Raw genomic sequence first — 15,109 nt, forward strand, 5'->3', positions numbered from 1 at the left:
ACTGGAGTGGAGGAGCATTCCCTGAGAGCTGCAGATGGGAGAAGTGTGCGACAGAATGCCACCTGAGATATTACCTGAGATTCCTATTAGACTTTCAGCATGGAAAATATTCCCTACTGTTGCTCTAAAATATAAAGTGCATCCCTGCAAATTAATAAATTGAAAAAAAGATTAAAATGTCAAATGGTATCTACCAGCTGAAAGTGATAGTCACTCCCCATAGGAAGAACGAAGGTAGAGCAGACCTTTCATCTGTGATGGCACCTTTGTTCAAAAAAAAGCAATGCAGGGAGAAAAAGCTAGAGATTCAGTCCAGTACGACAGACAACAAAATACTCATCCAGATGTTACCCTATGCTGCAAGTAACATGCTTCAGAAGAAACTTCAGAGGCAGCTAGGAGAAGTAAGGCATAACTGACGTTTGGTCTGGAAAGAATGCCTATACACAGGCCAAGGAAAGCAGTTAGAAAAGTAGAGTGATTATATAAACATTGGGTAATCTTTGCTCTTTTTCTCCAGGACAATCCTCGCCTATAGGCTTGATGACATATAATTTCCATGATTAAGTATCTGTTAATTAAACACACAATATATACTTACTAAATGCAAGCTGTTTGAGCTCTTAAGAAGGCTAGAGTTTCTGCCGTTCCAAACAGAAGGATACTTGTCTTGGATTCCTAAACTTACACATTTTGTGAAAAAGATGTCCAGTTTGATGACATGTGTCACATCTCATTAGAGAAGTGGTATAGTTTATTTATTTGTCCTTCAAGCAAAGCTGAAGAGCGAGCTACAGCAAATGCAGATATATTAAAGGAAATGTCCTCTGAAAGAAGTATTTGTTAACCTCACCTGTGTAAGGGGAAACCTGCGTCTGAAAATCCAATATTTAATCAAAGCCTTCTGTAATTAGGAAACTTGGTTCCATGATCTTTAATCCAAAGAGGAGTATCATTGATGGATTACTTGCTTCAATAACTCTGGCAAAGCTAAAGATTCAATAAAAATTGACTTTGTCTTGCAGCCCACTGCTGACTCACTACATGCTGCAAAGAAAGAGGACAGAGAATGATTTTACAAACTCTTGCATGGCTGAAGACTACTAGAGTAAGGATGGTGAGACTGGCTCCTTCATCAGCATGGATTGGCATGTTCCTTTCCAGTGACAATTCAGTACTTGATCATTTATAATATTTAGAGCAACATGCACCTGTGTAATGGGATGGTTCAATTCCTCCTTTATTCAGGCGTGTCTTTACAGAAAAGCACCACCTGATAGTGACCAAAATGTTCGCTTCGTGACAGAAAAAGGCCAGATGCCCTGTTACAAAGCAGTAAAAATGCCCTTGTTGAGGTACACAGAGGTATCTTCATTTTAAAATTCTAAATAAACTTCCACTCAGGAGTTTTGGGAAAACTTTCAGGAGTTTCTTAGATTTGCATGACTAGTGACTGCAAATCTGTTTAAAACTATCTTAACCATTGTGTATTAATCTATCACAGACAGTCTGAGCTTATTAGAGAATAAAGAGCTGTTCATCACCACCTTATGCCTACATTATGATTTTCAGAATAAAAGTGTATGTAGTGAAAAGGTTCAACAGGTGCATGATCAGGTCAGATTCTAATTAATGTTTGTGTCATCACGCAATAGGCAAGTTTTAAATAATGCAGAGCTCAAAGCGGTAAAACTATGTAAGAGCAAAGCCTGGAAACAAAAACTGTTGTTTCATTAAACTTAAAATACAATTTGACTCTGTCATACCAATGTATATCAGCTATCTGCATTAAATTGTGTTTAATTTAACTCTAGAACTATAGGGCCCAATTAAAAATAATGAGGCCTGTCTCCAACTGTCAGGCTCAATTAGAGATAATGGGAACTGATAGCTCCTGGAATAGATTCATTTTTGTCTGATAGACGAACTGGGGCAGGGGTCTTGGCAGGGGTCATTGGAATAGACCCGGCAACAAAACATGGGTCATTCAAGCTCAAGGAGTCTTAAGGAACCTAGTTATTAAATAAGGAAGTAGGAAGTAAATCAAATCCAAAAGCACATGAATAACCCTAACAGATTCTTTTTTCTGTTACATACCCGTATATTGCAATTCATCTAACCATTAAACTGCCCATTCTAAAGCAACAAAATATATAATGCATAAAGGTTAAACCTATTTGACAAGACAAAAGAAAAACTAGAAAAATAATTGCTCAACTTCATAGTCCAGTGCCAATTTTCTGGAGTTTAGCAGGATTGATATTTTCTTAGGTAATGCTCCAAAGATTGTAGCAAAATCGCTGAGCTTTTATTTTAGATAAGTGTTATAAAAAATAAATCCAGGAAAGATAATTTGAATGTATTAAGAAACCTAGCCGTCTTGATAGACGTTACATATGATGAACAGATTACTTCCTATTCAGCCTCAGCAATAAAAATAGGAAAAATTTGACAGCTTTTGCTAAGCACTTTCAAAGAAGTAATCGAGCAGTCAGAAATTCAGAAACGCGCCCTAGAGAAATGAAACCATTTGTCCTTGAAGAAACATGAATGGGCAATACGGCGCCTGACAACTTTTAGGCACTAGACAGTAGCTGTCATTTTAGATGAGTAATTAATCTTGAACCGAGAGGGAGATGAGGAGCCCTGTTGACTGTTTATTCGGCTAGAATGGCAGTCAGGGTCTGTTAGCACCACTTGGACCCTGCCTGGAGCTGCTAACCTCTCCCAGGCAAAGCTTGCCTGTGCATCTATTGTCAACAGCAATGACTCTGAAGTTCGCGTTGGGCAATCCTGACGCGCCGTGCCTTGGCTCGCCTTTTGTTTCTCTGTGAAGACACTTTTTTAATCTAATGATATCTTTCTCAATGTCTAACGATGCTCGTGCAACGTGCCGCCAATGGCATTTTATCCTCTGCTCCCCTCCCCCCTTACACGTACAGGCCTGCAAAGTCATGCTTTGCATTTTAAATCTGTTCTCTGTGACTTCTGAGGAAAGAAAGAACAGCTGAGCACGAAGCTTCTCCCCAGTGTGACTTATTCTGAAAGAATGTGCAAATTTATAATTTGACCCGTTATTTTTCTTCATACTTCCCTTCTTGTACACTAAGAACCTCATGAGGGGACTCTCTATGGCCACATTAGAACAACACAAACATGTCATTGCTAAATACAACGTAGGGTGACTGGCGATACAAAGCACCAATGTCATTCCCTTCCTCCAGTGTCTTCTCTTGGTGAAAGCACCGAGGGGCAGTCACCCCAGGCTCTGGGTGACAACCTACTTGACTTGACCTGTACCTCTGAGTGGTGTCCCTCAGGGATCCGTACTGGGACCAGTGCTGTTCAGTATGTTCATCAATGACTTTGACAGCGAGATCGAGTGCACCCTCAGCAAGTTTGCAGATGACACCAAGCTGAGTGGTGCGGCTGACACGCCAGAAGGACAGGATGCCATCCAGAGGGACCTGGACAAGCTGGAGAGGTGGGCTTGTGTGAACTTCATGAGGTTCAACAAGGCCAAGGGCAGGGTCCTACACCCGGGTCAGGGCAATACTCGGTTTCAATACAGGCTGGGGGATGATGTGATCGAGAGCAGCCCTGCGGAAAAGGACTTGGGGGTACTGATGGACAAAAAGCTGGACACGAGCTGACAATGTGCGCTCGCAGCCCAGAAGGCCAACCGTATCCTGGGCTGCATCCAAAGCAGGGTGGCCAGCAGGTCGAGGGAGGGGATTCTGCCCCTCTGCTCTGCTCTGGTGAGACCCCACCTGCAGTTCTGCGTCCAGATCTGGGGTCCTCAGCACAAGAAGGACATGGAGCTGTTGGAGCAGGTCCAGAGGAGGGCCACGAAAATGATCCGAGGGCTGGAGCACCTCTGCTACGAGGACAGGCTGAGAGAGTTGGGGTTGTTCAGCCTGGAGAAGAGAAGGCTGCAGGGAGACCTTATAGCAGCCTGCCAGTACTTAAAGGGGGCTATAGGAAAGATGGGAACAGACTTTTTAGCAAGGCCTGTTGTGACAGGACAAGGAGCAATGGTTTTAAACTAAGGGAGGGCAGATTTAGACTGGATTAAAGAAAGAAATTTTTTACCATGAGGGTGGTGAGGCACTGGAGCAGGTTGCCCAGAGAGGTAGTGGAGGCCCCATCCCTGGAAACATCCAAGGTCAGGTTGGACGGGGCTCTGAGCAGCCTGATCCAGTTAAAGATGTCCCTGCTCTTGCAGGGGGGTTGGACTAGGTGACCTGGAAAGGTCCCTGCCAATCCAAAGCGTTCTATGATTCTGTGATTCTATGATTCTATGATCTGTTCACTGCTCAATGGCTATACTCAGATGGGAATCAACATAGGCAGGAAGATCTTGGGAGCCTGAGCCATGACTATCTCTGCATCTGTGTAAGACTCAGAAGAACAGGGCAGAGATTTCAATTACAATCCTTAGAAATGATACAGTTTTAAAAAACTAACATAAAAATGTATATATTTCCTCTAGTCCAAAGTATATCCAGATCATGTCATGCAGCACTTGGGAAAACAGAAGCACTGAGGTTTTGGAGAATTCTGTTATTTGTAGCAGGTGTTACCTGCACTCAGTACAAAAACTGCTCTTAGGATGCACAGCCGTGTGTCTCTGGTGGGAATTCAGGTGTACAAGTACAAGGATATGTGTACATATCCATATTTACAAGAAGTGTTGACTGTGGAAGATAACTAATCACTTATAGAGGGATCTCTGTGGCCTTGTACTCATACACCTGTATATACACACACACACACACACACACACACACAACTGTATGTAAATATACACATATACACAAACACACAGACATATAGGTGTATTTTAACCCCCAGAGAGCATTATTGAATATATTAATTGTTGCACCCTTCAGCTGGAAGAATTAAATGTTTTGCTAACTTTATTCTCACTTGAGCCCTATGACTTTGGTCAATGCCAAGAGATATATTCTGTGAAATTTTCATATCCCTCTGTCTTGATCTCATCCTGTGAGTCTCATAGGTATGTAGCACCTCTGAAAGACAAATGTAAGCATGATGAAAAACTCTAACAATTAACTTTGCTTCCTCATGTCAGAAATCTACAGTGGGTTAGCATATTGAAGTATGAAGATTTAAAACGTGGTTGAATTGAATTCATAACTTTGAAGGGAGCTCAAGGCACTCATAACAAAAAGATGCTGCATTTCCTAGACAATTGATCTGGAAGAGTTTGCTCACAGTTCCGTTTCTGCAACTTTTCAAAGTCAGAGTCTATTTTTCTGAACTGTGATCATCAGGATTTGTGGAACTGAGCCAAGTTGAATTCTTATAATTACATATTTTTCTGTGAGGAAATCTGACATTTTTTGCTGCCTTGCAATAGCAAACGATGATATTTTTGCATTTCTACAGGCTCTTCCATCAAAGTATCTGAAAGTTTTATAAAAACTAATGAATGAAGCCCTAGCATAGTAATAGAAAGGGGCATTAACTGTTTTACAGAAGAATTAATTAAGCAAGGCACAGATAACCCTTTTATGGCACTATCTGTTTAGCAGAACTCACCTAATGAGTCATTTCAGTGGTTAATTCCAAATAACAAAATTTTGAGGCATTGAAGTTTACATTTTCAAAACCATGCAGTAAATTTGGTTGTTTCTAGTTTTGTTGTTTCTAATTTGTATGTCCAGCTCAATTCAGGGCTTGGTATCCTGCAGTTCTTGCAACATGCTGAAAAAATGAGTTACTAGCTTACTTAGCAAAGACATCCAGCATTAGTAAATACTTCAGAAAATGTGGAAATCTGTACTATGCAAGACCATACACATGGTCTATGATAGTGCTCAGAAAAGAGATATTATTTCCCAACCGCCAGTTTTGACCCATGACTGGTATTCTGTACACTTTACTATGTTACTTGCAATTATTTAAATAAGAATTTTACTTTGTTTCCAGCTATGTTTTTGCTCTTTATTCAACAGCTCATTTCCTGTCCCACTAACCAGCTTCCCCAGCTCTCCAGAGCTGCCCTGGCAGCAGCTTCCCGCAGGAGGTGTGCAGTGCAGCAGCCTGGAGCGAGCAACGGGACGTTGTGGGATGGGAGCAGGCAGGGCAGGCAGGCCGAGGAGAGCCTGCTCCCCTGAGCTGCTGCACCCCGGAGACCCCATGACCACAGTCCAAATTCTCTGAAATTGCTTTTCCCATACAGAACATAAAAGCCATGAGGAAGAACAAATTATCTGATTCCCTCAGCTGCCCAAAATGACCCTCTGGTATTTGGAGGGAAGAAGAAGAACCTTTGGCAGCAGTTCTCAATATTCAAGGGGAACAATGAAAAAATGAAAAAGATGATGAGAAAAGGCATTTGGACTAGATTTCTTTTTTTAAATCGTAACTTGAAAGGAAGGTAATGAAACCTTAATATTACACACTAAAAGACTTTCTGGAAACTGAAATTTCTTAGTTTTTAGGGAACATTAAAATGTAAATATTTTTCAGTTTAAAGAAGCCTCTTTTTTTCTACATTCCTATGTTAATGGGTAAAATATGACGCTATCTATTCTAATCAGAGCCCTGTGTAATAAACTGAACTACTTCAGACAACAGTGCACACTATGATGAATAAAATCTTAACCAAAGATATAGATGTGCATTAAAAACAACGCTTAAGCAAACCCTCCTGATTACTTCATCTATTAAACTTCTAAGTTTGGAGCATCACATAGGATCAACCAAAGTGTTTTAAACTGTACTATAGATAGTTACAATCATGAAGCAACAACCCTGACAACACTTGTGAAAGTGCTAACGGTGTGACAAAATGACAAAAGCCAGGAAAATCAGATTTAATGCAGGAACTCCATGGTCACATGACACCAAACTATTTTCATCTCACCCGATGGCAGAGTGCCATAATTTAGAATTGCCTGGTATTTTAAATGAGATACTTAGCTTCACAGAAGGATACATGGCATTCAAAGTCATGCATAGGAAAGTGCTGAAATAATCCACACAACTGGCAACCAGTAAAGACAAGAACGAATACATCAAACCTCCATTTGCCAAGTTGGCCAGACATAACATTCTGATGCTGAGTAAAAGAAAAAAAAATAAAATTCACTTCTCCATGCAGCTTGCCAAATGGTGCTACAATCCTGTTCATATAGCTCTGCAGTAAAAGCAAAGCCAAATGCCAACTGCCAGATTTTAATTTCCATGTATCAAATCCTACATAGAAGATAATTTTATTTATGGCTAGTTCTGCCTCCCTCATGAAACCAGGGATTCTTTTGACTTCAATGGCCAGGACTAGGCCCTTGGTTTCTTTTCAATTTCACAGTAAAATCCGCTCACTCTAGCTTGACGGTGTAATCTTTCTTAAAGGGCTCAGAATGGGTACGCCTGCCTTTCTTCAGCAGGTGCATCTCCTGAATTGATTTCTATTGCTCCACAGAATGCCCTTAATTTGGAAGAAAAAGTGAGATGTTGCTATCGCTTAAATCTGAAGACTGTCACCACTAGAATAATCAGACGTTTATCTTACACTGCCATTTGAAGAGAATTCGAAATACAAAGAAACTCAGCAGGCAGTCGATGAATTCCCCCTGGCCCCATCTTAAAAAAAAGAACCTTACGGAAGGAAGATAAAGAGACATGTAATTCATCTTGAAGATACCGGTGATTTTCTTTTTTCCTGTTGAGTGGTTCTAGTTTTGAACAGGCCGTACTGGAGCGCATCGTAGCACTGGGGCACTTCCCATCATTCAGTTGGTCACCTATGTACTGTAGCAGAAACTGCCAAACAAGTGGTTTATTCTCTTGTGATAGTTACCCAGGAAACAAATCTATGATGACACTGTTACATGCATTCGTGAACTTAGTGGCCTTGTAGGTCACTGGACAAATCTCTCTAAACTGAACTGTTGACAGTTCTTTGCAGGGTTCCCCACAGGAAACTGAAGGTTAATTGACCATTCTTTCAAACCATGAAATGCTTTTGAAAATGTTAGTTTTAAGTCTCGTAGCCTAAAATCTGATGAAACAGCGTGTCTGTACTGTGGTGTCTTCTCATTACTGAAATTAAGAATTTTGGTCAGGGAAGGTGCAGAAATGGTTTAATTAGATTTCTGTGTCATGTAAACATGAAACAACACTCATCTAAATTGTGATATTGTTTAGAACAGAGATGCTGAGGTAGCAGGATACCTGCTAGAGAAGCTGTTCATAACAGAACTGACTACTTCTTGATTATGTTAATTTGGTGATGGCCTTATTAAGAGAAGGGATGTTAAATTTTCAGTCTTAGATCCTTAGAAAAATATGTACATGCTTATCTTTGCTCACATGAATAGCCTCACTGACTTCAAAGGAATTATCACAGTGTTGGTTTCTGCAGGATGCTTCCATCTGTAAAGTTATAGTTCTGCAAATACTCGCATACTCAGAACCAGGAGTCCCAGAAAACACCCAACGTTCTTGAATGACCGGCAGGAAAGTAGATTTGCTTTTATGAGGTATGATATCACATGTGTGAAACTAGTTACATATTCACCTAAGATTTACAGAAGCTAGGAAGAAAATGGAAATCAATCGTTCTGTCACAGACTATGAAAGTCCTTTACCATACTGTATTTGGGCTTTACAGATTTAGAGTATTACCCTGACATCCTATGGGTGTTATTTTTTATTTGAGATAAAATGTGTCAGTGCATATGCTGAAAATATTGCAGAAATAGAAACCAAGAAAAAATTGTGTATTTGTTACTAACATTTTTCTGCAGAAACTTTAAAGAATACTTTACTTGAGTATTTCTAGTCATGGTTAATAAACTTCATGCAATCAAGAAGATCTGAGTTCTGCAAAATTTTAAATTCCTAACTAGACTTTGGCCTTTCTCTAGCTGTTTTCTTGTCACTGCATTTCTGTGTAAGAGATACCAGTTTAAAAGTGGCCAGATTGTGATCTTCAGATGACGCCTGCCTCTCTGTGCGGCTCAGCGAGTAATGCACGGGGCAAACTTAATTCCACTCTGTCAAGGTTAGACATTACAGCAGCATTGCTGGGAAGCAAGGTGGACCAGATTGGGCTCTCTCTGACGCTAATCAGTTATGCTCCAGGTGTCGATCACTGTGTGAAGCAACTGATTTAGTCTTTCAAGGGCTGAAGATTCAGCTGTGCCTCCAACTAAGGCAACGACTAGCCCCTCGGAGACGAATTTCCCAAAGTATTTATGTAGTCAATGTTCATTGCTTCTACGACAAAAAGTTGCATATTTACCCAAAGCTGAAAGCACGTAGCTGTAAAATTTTCCTTTTTTCTTCTTTCCTGACTTTTCACCTACAAAGAGGAAAAACTTTATGTGAGCATAGGTATAGATAAAAGCATTCATTGTCATTATCTGCACAACACAATCCATGGAGATTTGCTGAAAACAATCAGGAATATTATTTTAGGAAAAGCTCATTACTATGGTGAAGAAATAGGTGAGACCTACACATGATCCTCTGCAGTGTGCTTCAGCTGTAAATAAACCGCAGTCTACAAAAGAGCAATAGAGGTCAAAACTGACAATTTTGTCTGCAGTGCACTTTGTTGCTGAAGTAGTCTCTTTCAATGACAAACTAGATGATTGTAAATTATATCCATCAGACAGCAGCATATTTATTTCCTTCTAAATTTGAAAAAAAGATAATTTTAAAAGTATACATTTTATCCCCAAAATGCAAAATAAAAGCATTAATACTATGCTTACCTTGTACAAGGGTTTGTTCTAACTTCACTGTCTAAATTTAGGACATTAAAAATTCAGGGTGACAATAAGTTTTTATTCCAACCTTTTATACTTACATGTTTTAAGAAGGGGATGTTACCTTCTGTACACACTGATACTAATTGTCATACACGGCACAGTATCTACAGACAACAGAATGCTTCAAGGAAGCAATTTTAGTTTCAGTCCCATTTTTTCTCATTTCTACAATCTTTTATTAGGCACTGTACATCTGAAAGTAACTATTTTGCTGGAGGCTAAGTAAAAATATACTAAAACTACATTTCTCAGAGATCACTTTCTCGTTAATGAAATTTTGAGGGTTAAAATCTGCTAGCAGCCTGTGATAAGAGCAATTATGTTGGACATTTGAAGTGGTGGAAAACATGCCAGCCAACCAGAATTCTCTTGTCACAACACTTGCTTCATAATATTGTATATAATAACCGTTGCACTGCACAATTACACTATCTATAAACTATGTTTTGCCCCAAAATAGACACTTATCAAGGCAAAATATTCTTGTAGTCCACTCACAAAGATAAAATTGTGCTATGCTTAGGTTTAAGTGACTAAATTATAAACAGATTGGCAGGTTTTGTGTGTCCTAGTGGGTCTGCTTTTGTGGTTCTGCCAGCTCTTAAAGCACATATAATAACGGCTCTGTATTATTTACAGGGGCATTTAGAAGCCCCAAGCCCATTTTTCCAGGCACTCCGCAAATGTACAGTAGTGAGACAGTTTCAGCCTCAGCGGAAATTATACATCAAATGCATGGTTTTGTTGAGTATTTTAGAGAAATTCTAAGACACATATAATTATAATAAGAACAGTTGAGATAAAGAGAGCAGCTATCCCCAACTAATATTTTTTCTAAACTTCAGAATTATTCAGTAACACTGCATCCTAAAAACGACATCTTAACCCAAAGAAAAATTAAGTTGGGATACCAGCAAAGAAGCTTCTCCTTCTGATGACACACCTTACCCTAATGAACCCGGACACACTATGATGGATTACAGAGTATGATGGATTTTGTTCCTAAGTATTAACACTTTTACATTAAAATCAGTGAGTAGGTCAGATGGCAGTTTTAACTTCACGGCTATACAGGGCAGCAATATCATCTTCATGAGGATGAAGATTAATTTCTTACAGGCCAAACTACCAGCACCTCACACAGCGCAAGACAACTTTCTCCCTGCTGAACAGAGAACAACAGGCATTAGCTTCAGTAACAAGGACAGCGATAGTTAGAAGCTGCCAAACTCCTTCTAAAGGAATCACCGTTTGTTTGTTGCCTGAAGATGCAATAAAACAAAACAACAACAACAAAAAGAGTAAGAAAAGTAGTAATTGCCTTAGAACGTAAAAATGGGATCCTAAAGGGAGTAAAAAGCAGGATTCCCTTTGTTTGTGATACATGTTATGAAGCTTTTCAACAGTAAAGGCATTTTAAAATGTCGCTTTTTCTGAACAAGCCAGGCACTAGGACCTCCAGTGTATTTTCCTTACCTTAGCCGTGAGGAAGGCCTTTTTGTCCGTTACATCCATGCATGTAATCAGTGATTGTGCCTTTTGTAAAACTCAGATTCACCATCTGTAGGCTCCCAAGTGGCTAGACGAGTGCTAAAACCCCATCCCTATGGGATTAATCTGCAATTTCACACTAAATGATTTTTAAGTATAATTTGTTACGATACAGTACTCTAAAATAAAAAAACGGTCAGTGGTTTTGTATTGTAATAAAAGGAGAAAGCTTGTAAAGTTTCCTGTATTTAAAATGGGTTGTGCAGAACCCACTTGCACATTAGTTTCATTCAGATATGAATGCATGTGTCTCAGGAAAAGAATCTTTGGGTTATTGAAATAGCTGCTTTTTATTTCTGAGGGAAAGAATACAAACACAAACTTAGAATCTGTGCACTGGTAAGGGGATGAAGTGTAACATACTTCCCATCTTGTTCAGGGACTGAGAATTTGCATGATGAAGTTGCAGTTTAAAATGTAAATAGAATATTTCACTTCTGTACTGAGGGAACAGAGGGACGAATTGTAAAGGCACTGGGTAAATAAAGGAGGAGCTAAAGAATCCACTCTTTCACATAAAACAAAGCTGGCTTGAAGTGTGCAAGGAAATTATTCCTTTTTAAGAAGCACTAACCACTTTTAGAAGCACCCCATTCCACTAAATAGAGGGCACTGATCTTAATTCACACCATTACTTTCTCCACACATTTTAGATACTCAGTTTAAGAAGGATGAAAACTAAAAGCAGAAAATGTGCCAAGCAAGGAGCAGGAAGATCGAGGGTCAGGACACGTTAATGTCCTTTTACAAAAAAGATGATGAGTAAACATGAAGCTGCTTTTCAGCCATGCTGGGTTCAATACAGAAACCATGAGTCCCAGTCCAAATTGGTCTGAGGTGGGGGAAATATTTGGATTTTACAGCCTGACTAGAATAGAACACAGAGGTCATCAAAGTCTTCACAGAGTTCTCATAAATCTCTGGGTTTGAGGCTTCCTCAACTCTCCCTTACTTTTTTTTTTTCCTTATCTCCTAAAGCACACTTGAGAGCGGGGAAAATCAAAGTTGTTTTATGATGACCTCAGCTGGTAGCAAAATGAGTTCAGTTCAACATCCAAAGGAAGCCACTACAGTTTAAATGACAGTCTATAGAAATCTGAGCTAATTTTCGGAGAAAATCACACACAAGGAAGCCAATGCCTTTAGAAAGCACATCCCTCTTTTGCCTCTGTTGTTTTATTGCATTATTTATTTGCTACAAACTAGTCACTCCAAAGAAAGGAATAATTTAATTGCTGAACGTTACGTTATTTTAAAGGCTACCTATGATTTTACATGCTGCCAAAATAAATTAGATAGAAACTGGATGAATAGAAATACCTAATACACATTTCTTTGCTAATATTCACTGTAAAAATAACTTCAGTTGTGTCAGGTGAACTTGCCTTATTCCTTAACTTAGACAAGACTACAAATTAATTGTCCATATTTTGTATTCTCTCATTTTAAATCACATAAAGGAACCCAGCTAATGTATGTAAGAAAACAATATGCACCGATATTCCTTTTCATGCTGTTTTCATGCCGTTCTCTTGGACAGCATAATGTCTCCAGTCTAACATTAACTGGGTGAGAAAACACCTAAAACAATGAAAAATTGGCTACAGTCAATCTCTCTGAATCCAGTCATCAACTTGCAGTTTACATGCATTCAAACTTCATGCTGACATGACATAACACAGAACAGTCAAAGAATTTCTGAAAATATATATGGAAGTAACAGCAAAAACATTCACAGCAACTTCTAAGGCCAGCTGCTTACTGAGGAAACCCTGCCTTTAAATCTTTTTGAGAATCTGAACAGTGTTTTAGCTGGTAACTGGCAGACTCCACCACCTGCTCTGCTTAGCAGTCACGAAAACCCCAGCCTGCAAATATTCATGTGCGTGCTTCCCAAGGAGCACTACATGCCACTGTTATGGAGTCACAGAGTAATTTAGGTTGGAAGGGATCTACAGAGGTCTCTGCTCCAAACCTCTGCTCAAAGCAGGGCCAAAGCAGATCGATTTGCTCAGAGCTCTGTCCAGTCAAATTCTGAGTATCTCCAAGAGCAGAGACTCACCATCCCTCTGTGCCCGGCTGCAATGTTGGACTACCCTCATTGTGAAAACCTTCTTCATAATATTTAACTAGAAGTTTCCTTGTTGCAACTTGCTATGTACTCTTCTAAGTGGAGAACTAAGCTCTTTATCCCTTCACATTTCAGTTTAAGCTCCCCTAGAGAGCAAGATGGGCATAAGCCACCCTTGTACTCCTTACCTGTTATAATCTGGCCCTTCCAAGCAGGAGGTATGCAAATCACCTGAATGAGAGAAACGAATCTGTGCACTGAATGTATTGCTACAAGGAAACCAGTCAAGCGAAAAGTTCAACACAATGGCTCGAGCAGATTCCAAGTCTAAAAGAAATGGCGTGTTTTATCTTTACCCCTCCTGCAAATATTAAGCTACAGGAATGCATTTTAAAAAAAAAGTGTTTTTTAAGTTACAGGGTAAGTATATAACGACTATAAATTGACCTTCTAATAAGTTACAAAACGGCACAACATATTACTGTAATTAAGGGAACACTTGCAACTGTGCAAACTCTATGCCTTAGGCTCTAGCAGCACTATGACTTTTTCTTTTATTCTGCTTTTCAGTTCTCCAGATGTGCCTGGTATAGGCCTTGATGCTGAGAAGTATTGATTACTCTCCATTTCTATTGACAGTAATTAACAGAGAGAGATGTGATGCTCATCAAAGTGAACAGATTCTCATTAAGAGCAGAAGAAAAGATCTCCCATCTTCACATTTCATTCCCTCTATACCATGTGGTAAACTGTCAAGCATAAGGAAATAAATTTCTCGAGATCTTCTGGGTTTTCATTCTGCAAGTATATTTAAAGTATTTCCACATTTATGCTTTATGCAGAGTCCAAATGACCTGGTTTCATCACCGATTTCAAACTGCTTCTACATAAAGGCCACCTTTCATGACAAGTAAGGTTGGCACCCGTTTTGGTGATGGGCTTACAGGAAGAAAACTCTGGTCTCAAGACAAGACACGGCAAGTCCAGGCCAATAGTTTCTGGGGCTGTCCCTCCGCTGACATGGGGTTTGACCTCGGTTCAGCCGTTTCACTCCATCTCTCTGGTATGTGGAAGCAACGCTGTCCTAACCTCACGCCTTTACTGCCAGACTTCACTATCTGATGGGTGCACTGCACTTAACAAGCCTCTGGTGAAAGAGGAAGTAAAAGTTTGTCTGTCAGAATGAATTCTTCTATTTCCTATTTATTTTTTATGTATTAACTTAGCTAAATAAAGGTGCCCACGCCTACCAGGCACCCTGCGGCCTGGTCTCCAGCCTGCCCAGAGCCCTCCTGGCACCCCCAGCCCCACCACCCTCAGTCCGCCGCGACAGCCGGGAGCTCCACGGGCGCCTTCCCGCCCTGCCAGGGAGAGGAGCGCTTCCCCTCAGCCCCTGCCCACCCCGCAAAGGGGAAGGCCCCTCGCGCCTCCGCGGCTGCAGGCCCATGGGGCGAGCCGTCCCCTCTCCATGGGGGCACGTCCCCGCTCCCCGCCCGGGAAGCCATCTTCTCCGCCCTGGCAACCAGCGCTGGGCCGCTTTCCTCCCGCCCCAGCGCGGCGGCCCCTCACCGCTGCGGAGGCGGCGGGACGGGGGACACGGCGCCTCCCCGCGTCCGCCGGGGGCTGCCCCGGCTCCCTTCCCGGGCGCGGGGCGCTGCCCGCCGCCAGGCCCGCCTCC

The sequence above is a fragment of the Ciconia boyciana genome, chromosome 15, assembly GCF_034638445.1.
Source record: "Ciconia boyciana chromosome 15, ASM3463844v1, whole genome shotgun sequence".
Classification (NCBI taxonomy): Eukaryota; Metazoa; Chordata; class Aves; order Ciconiiformes; family Ciconiidae; genus Ciconia; species Ciconia boyciana.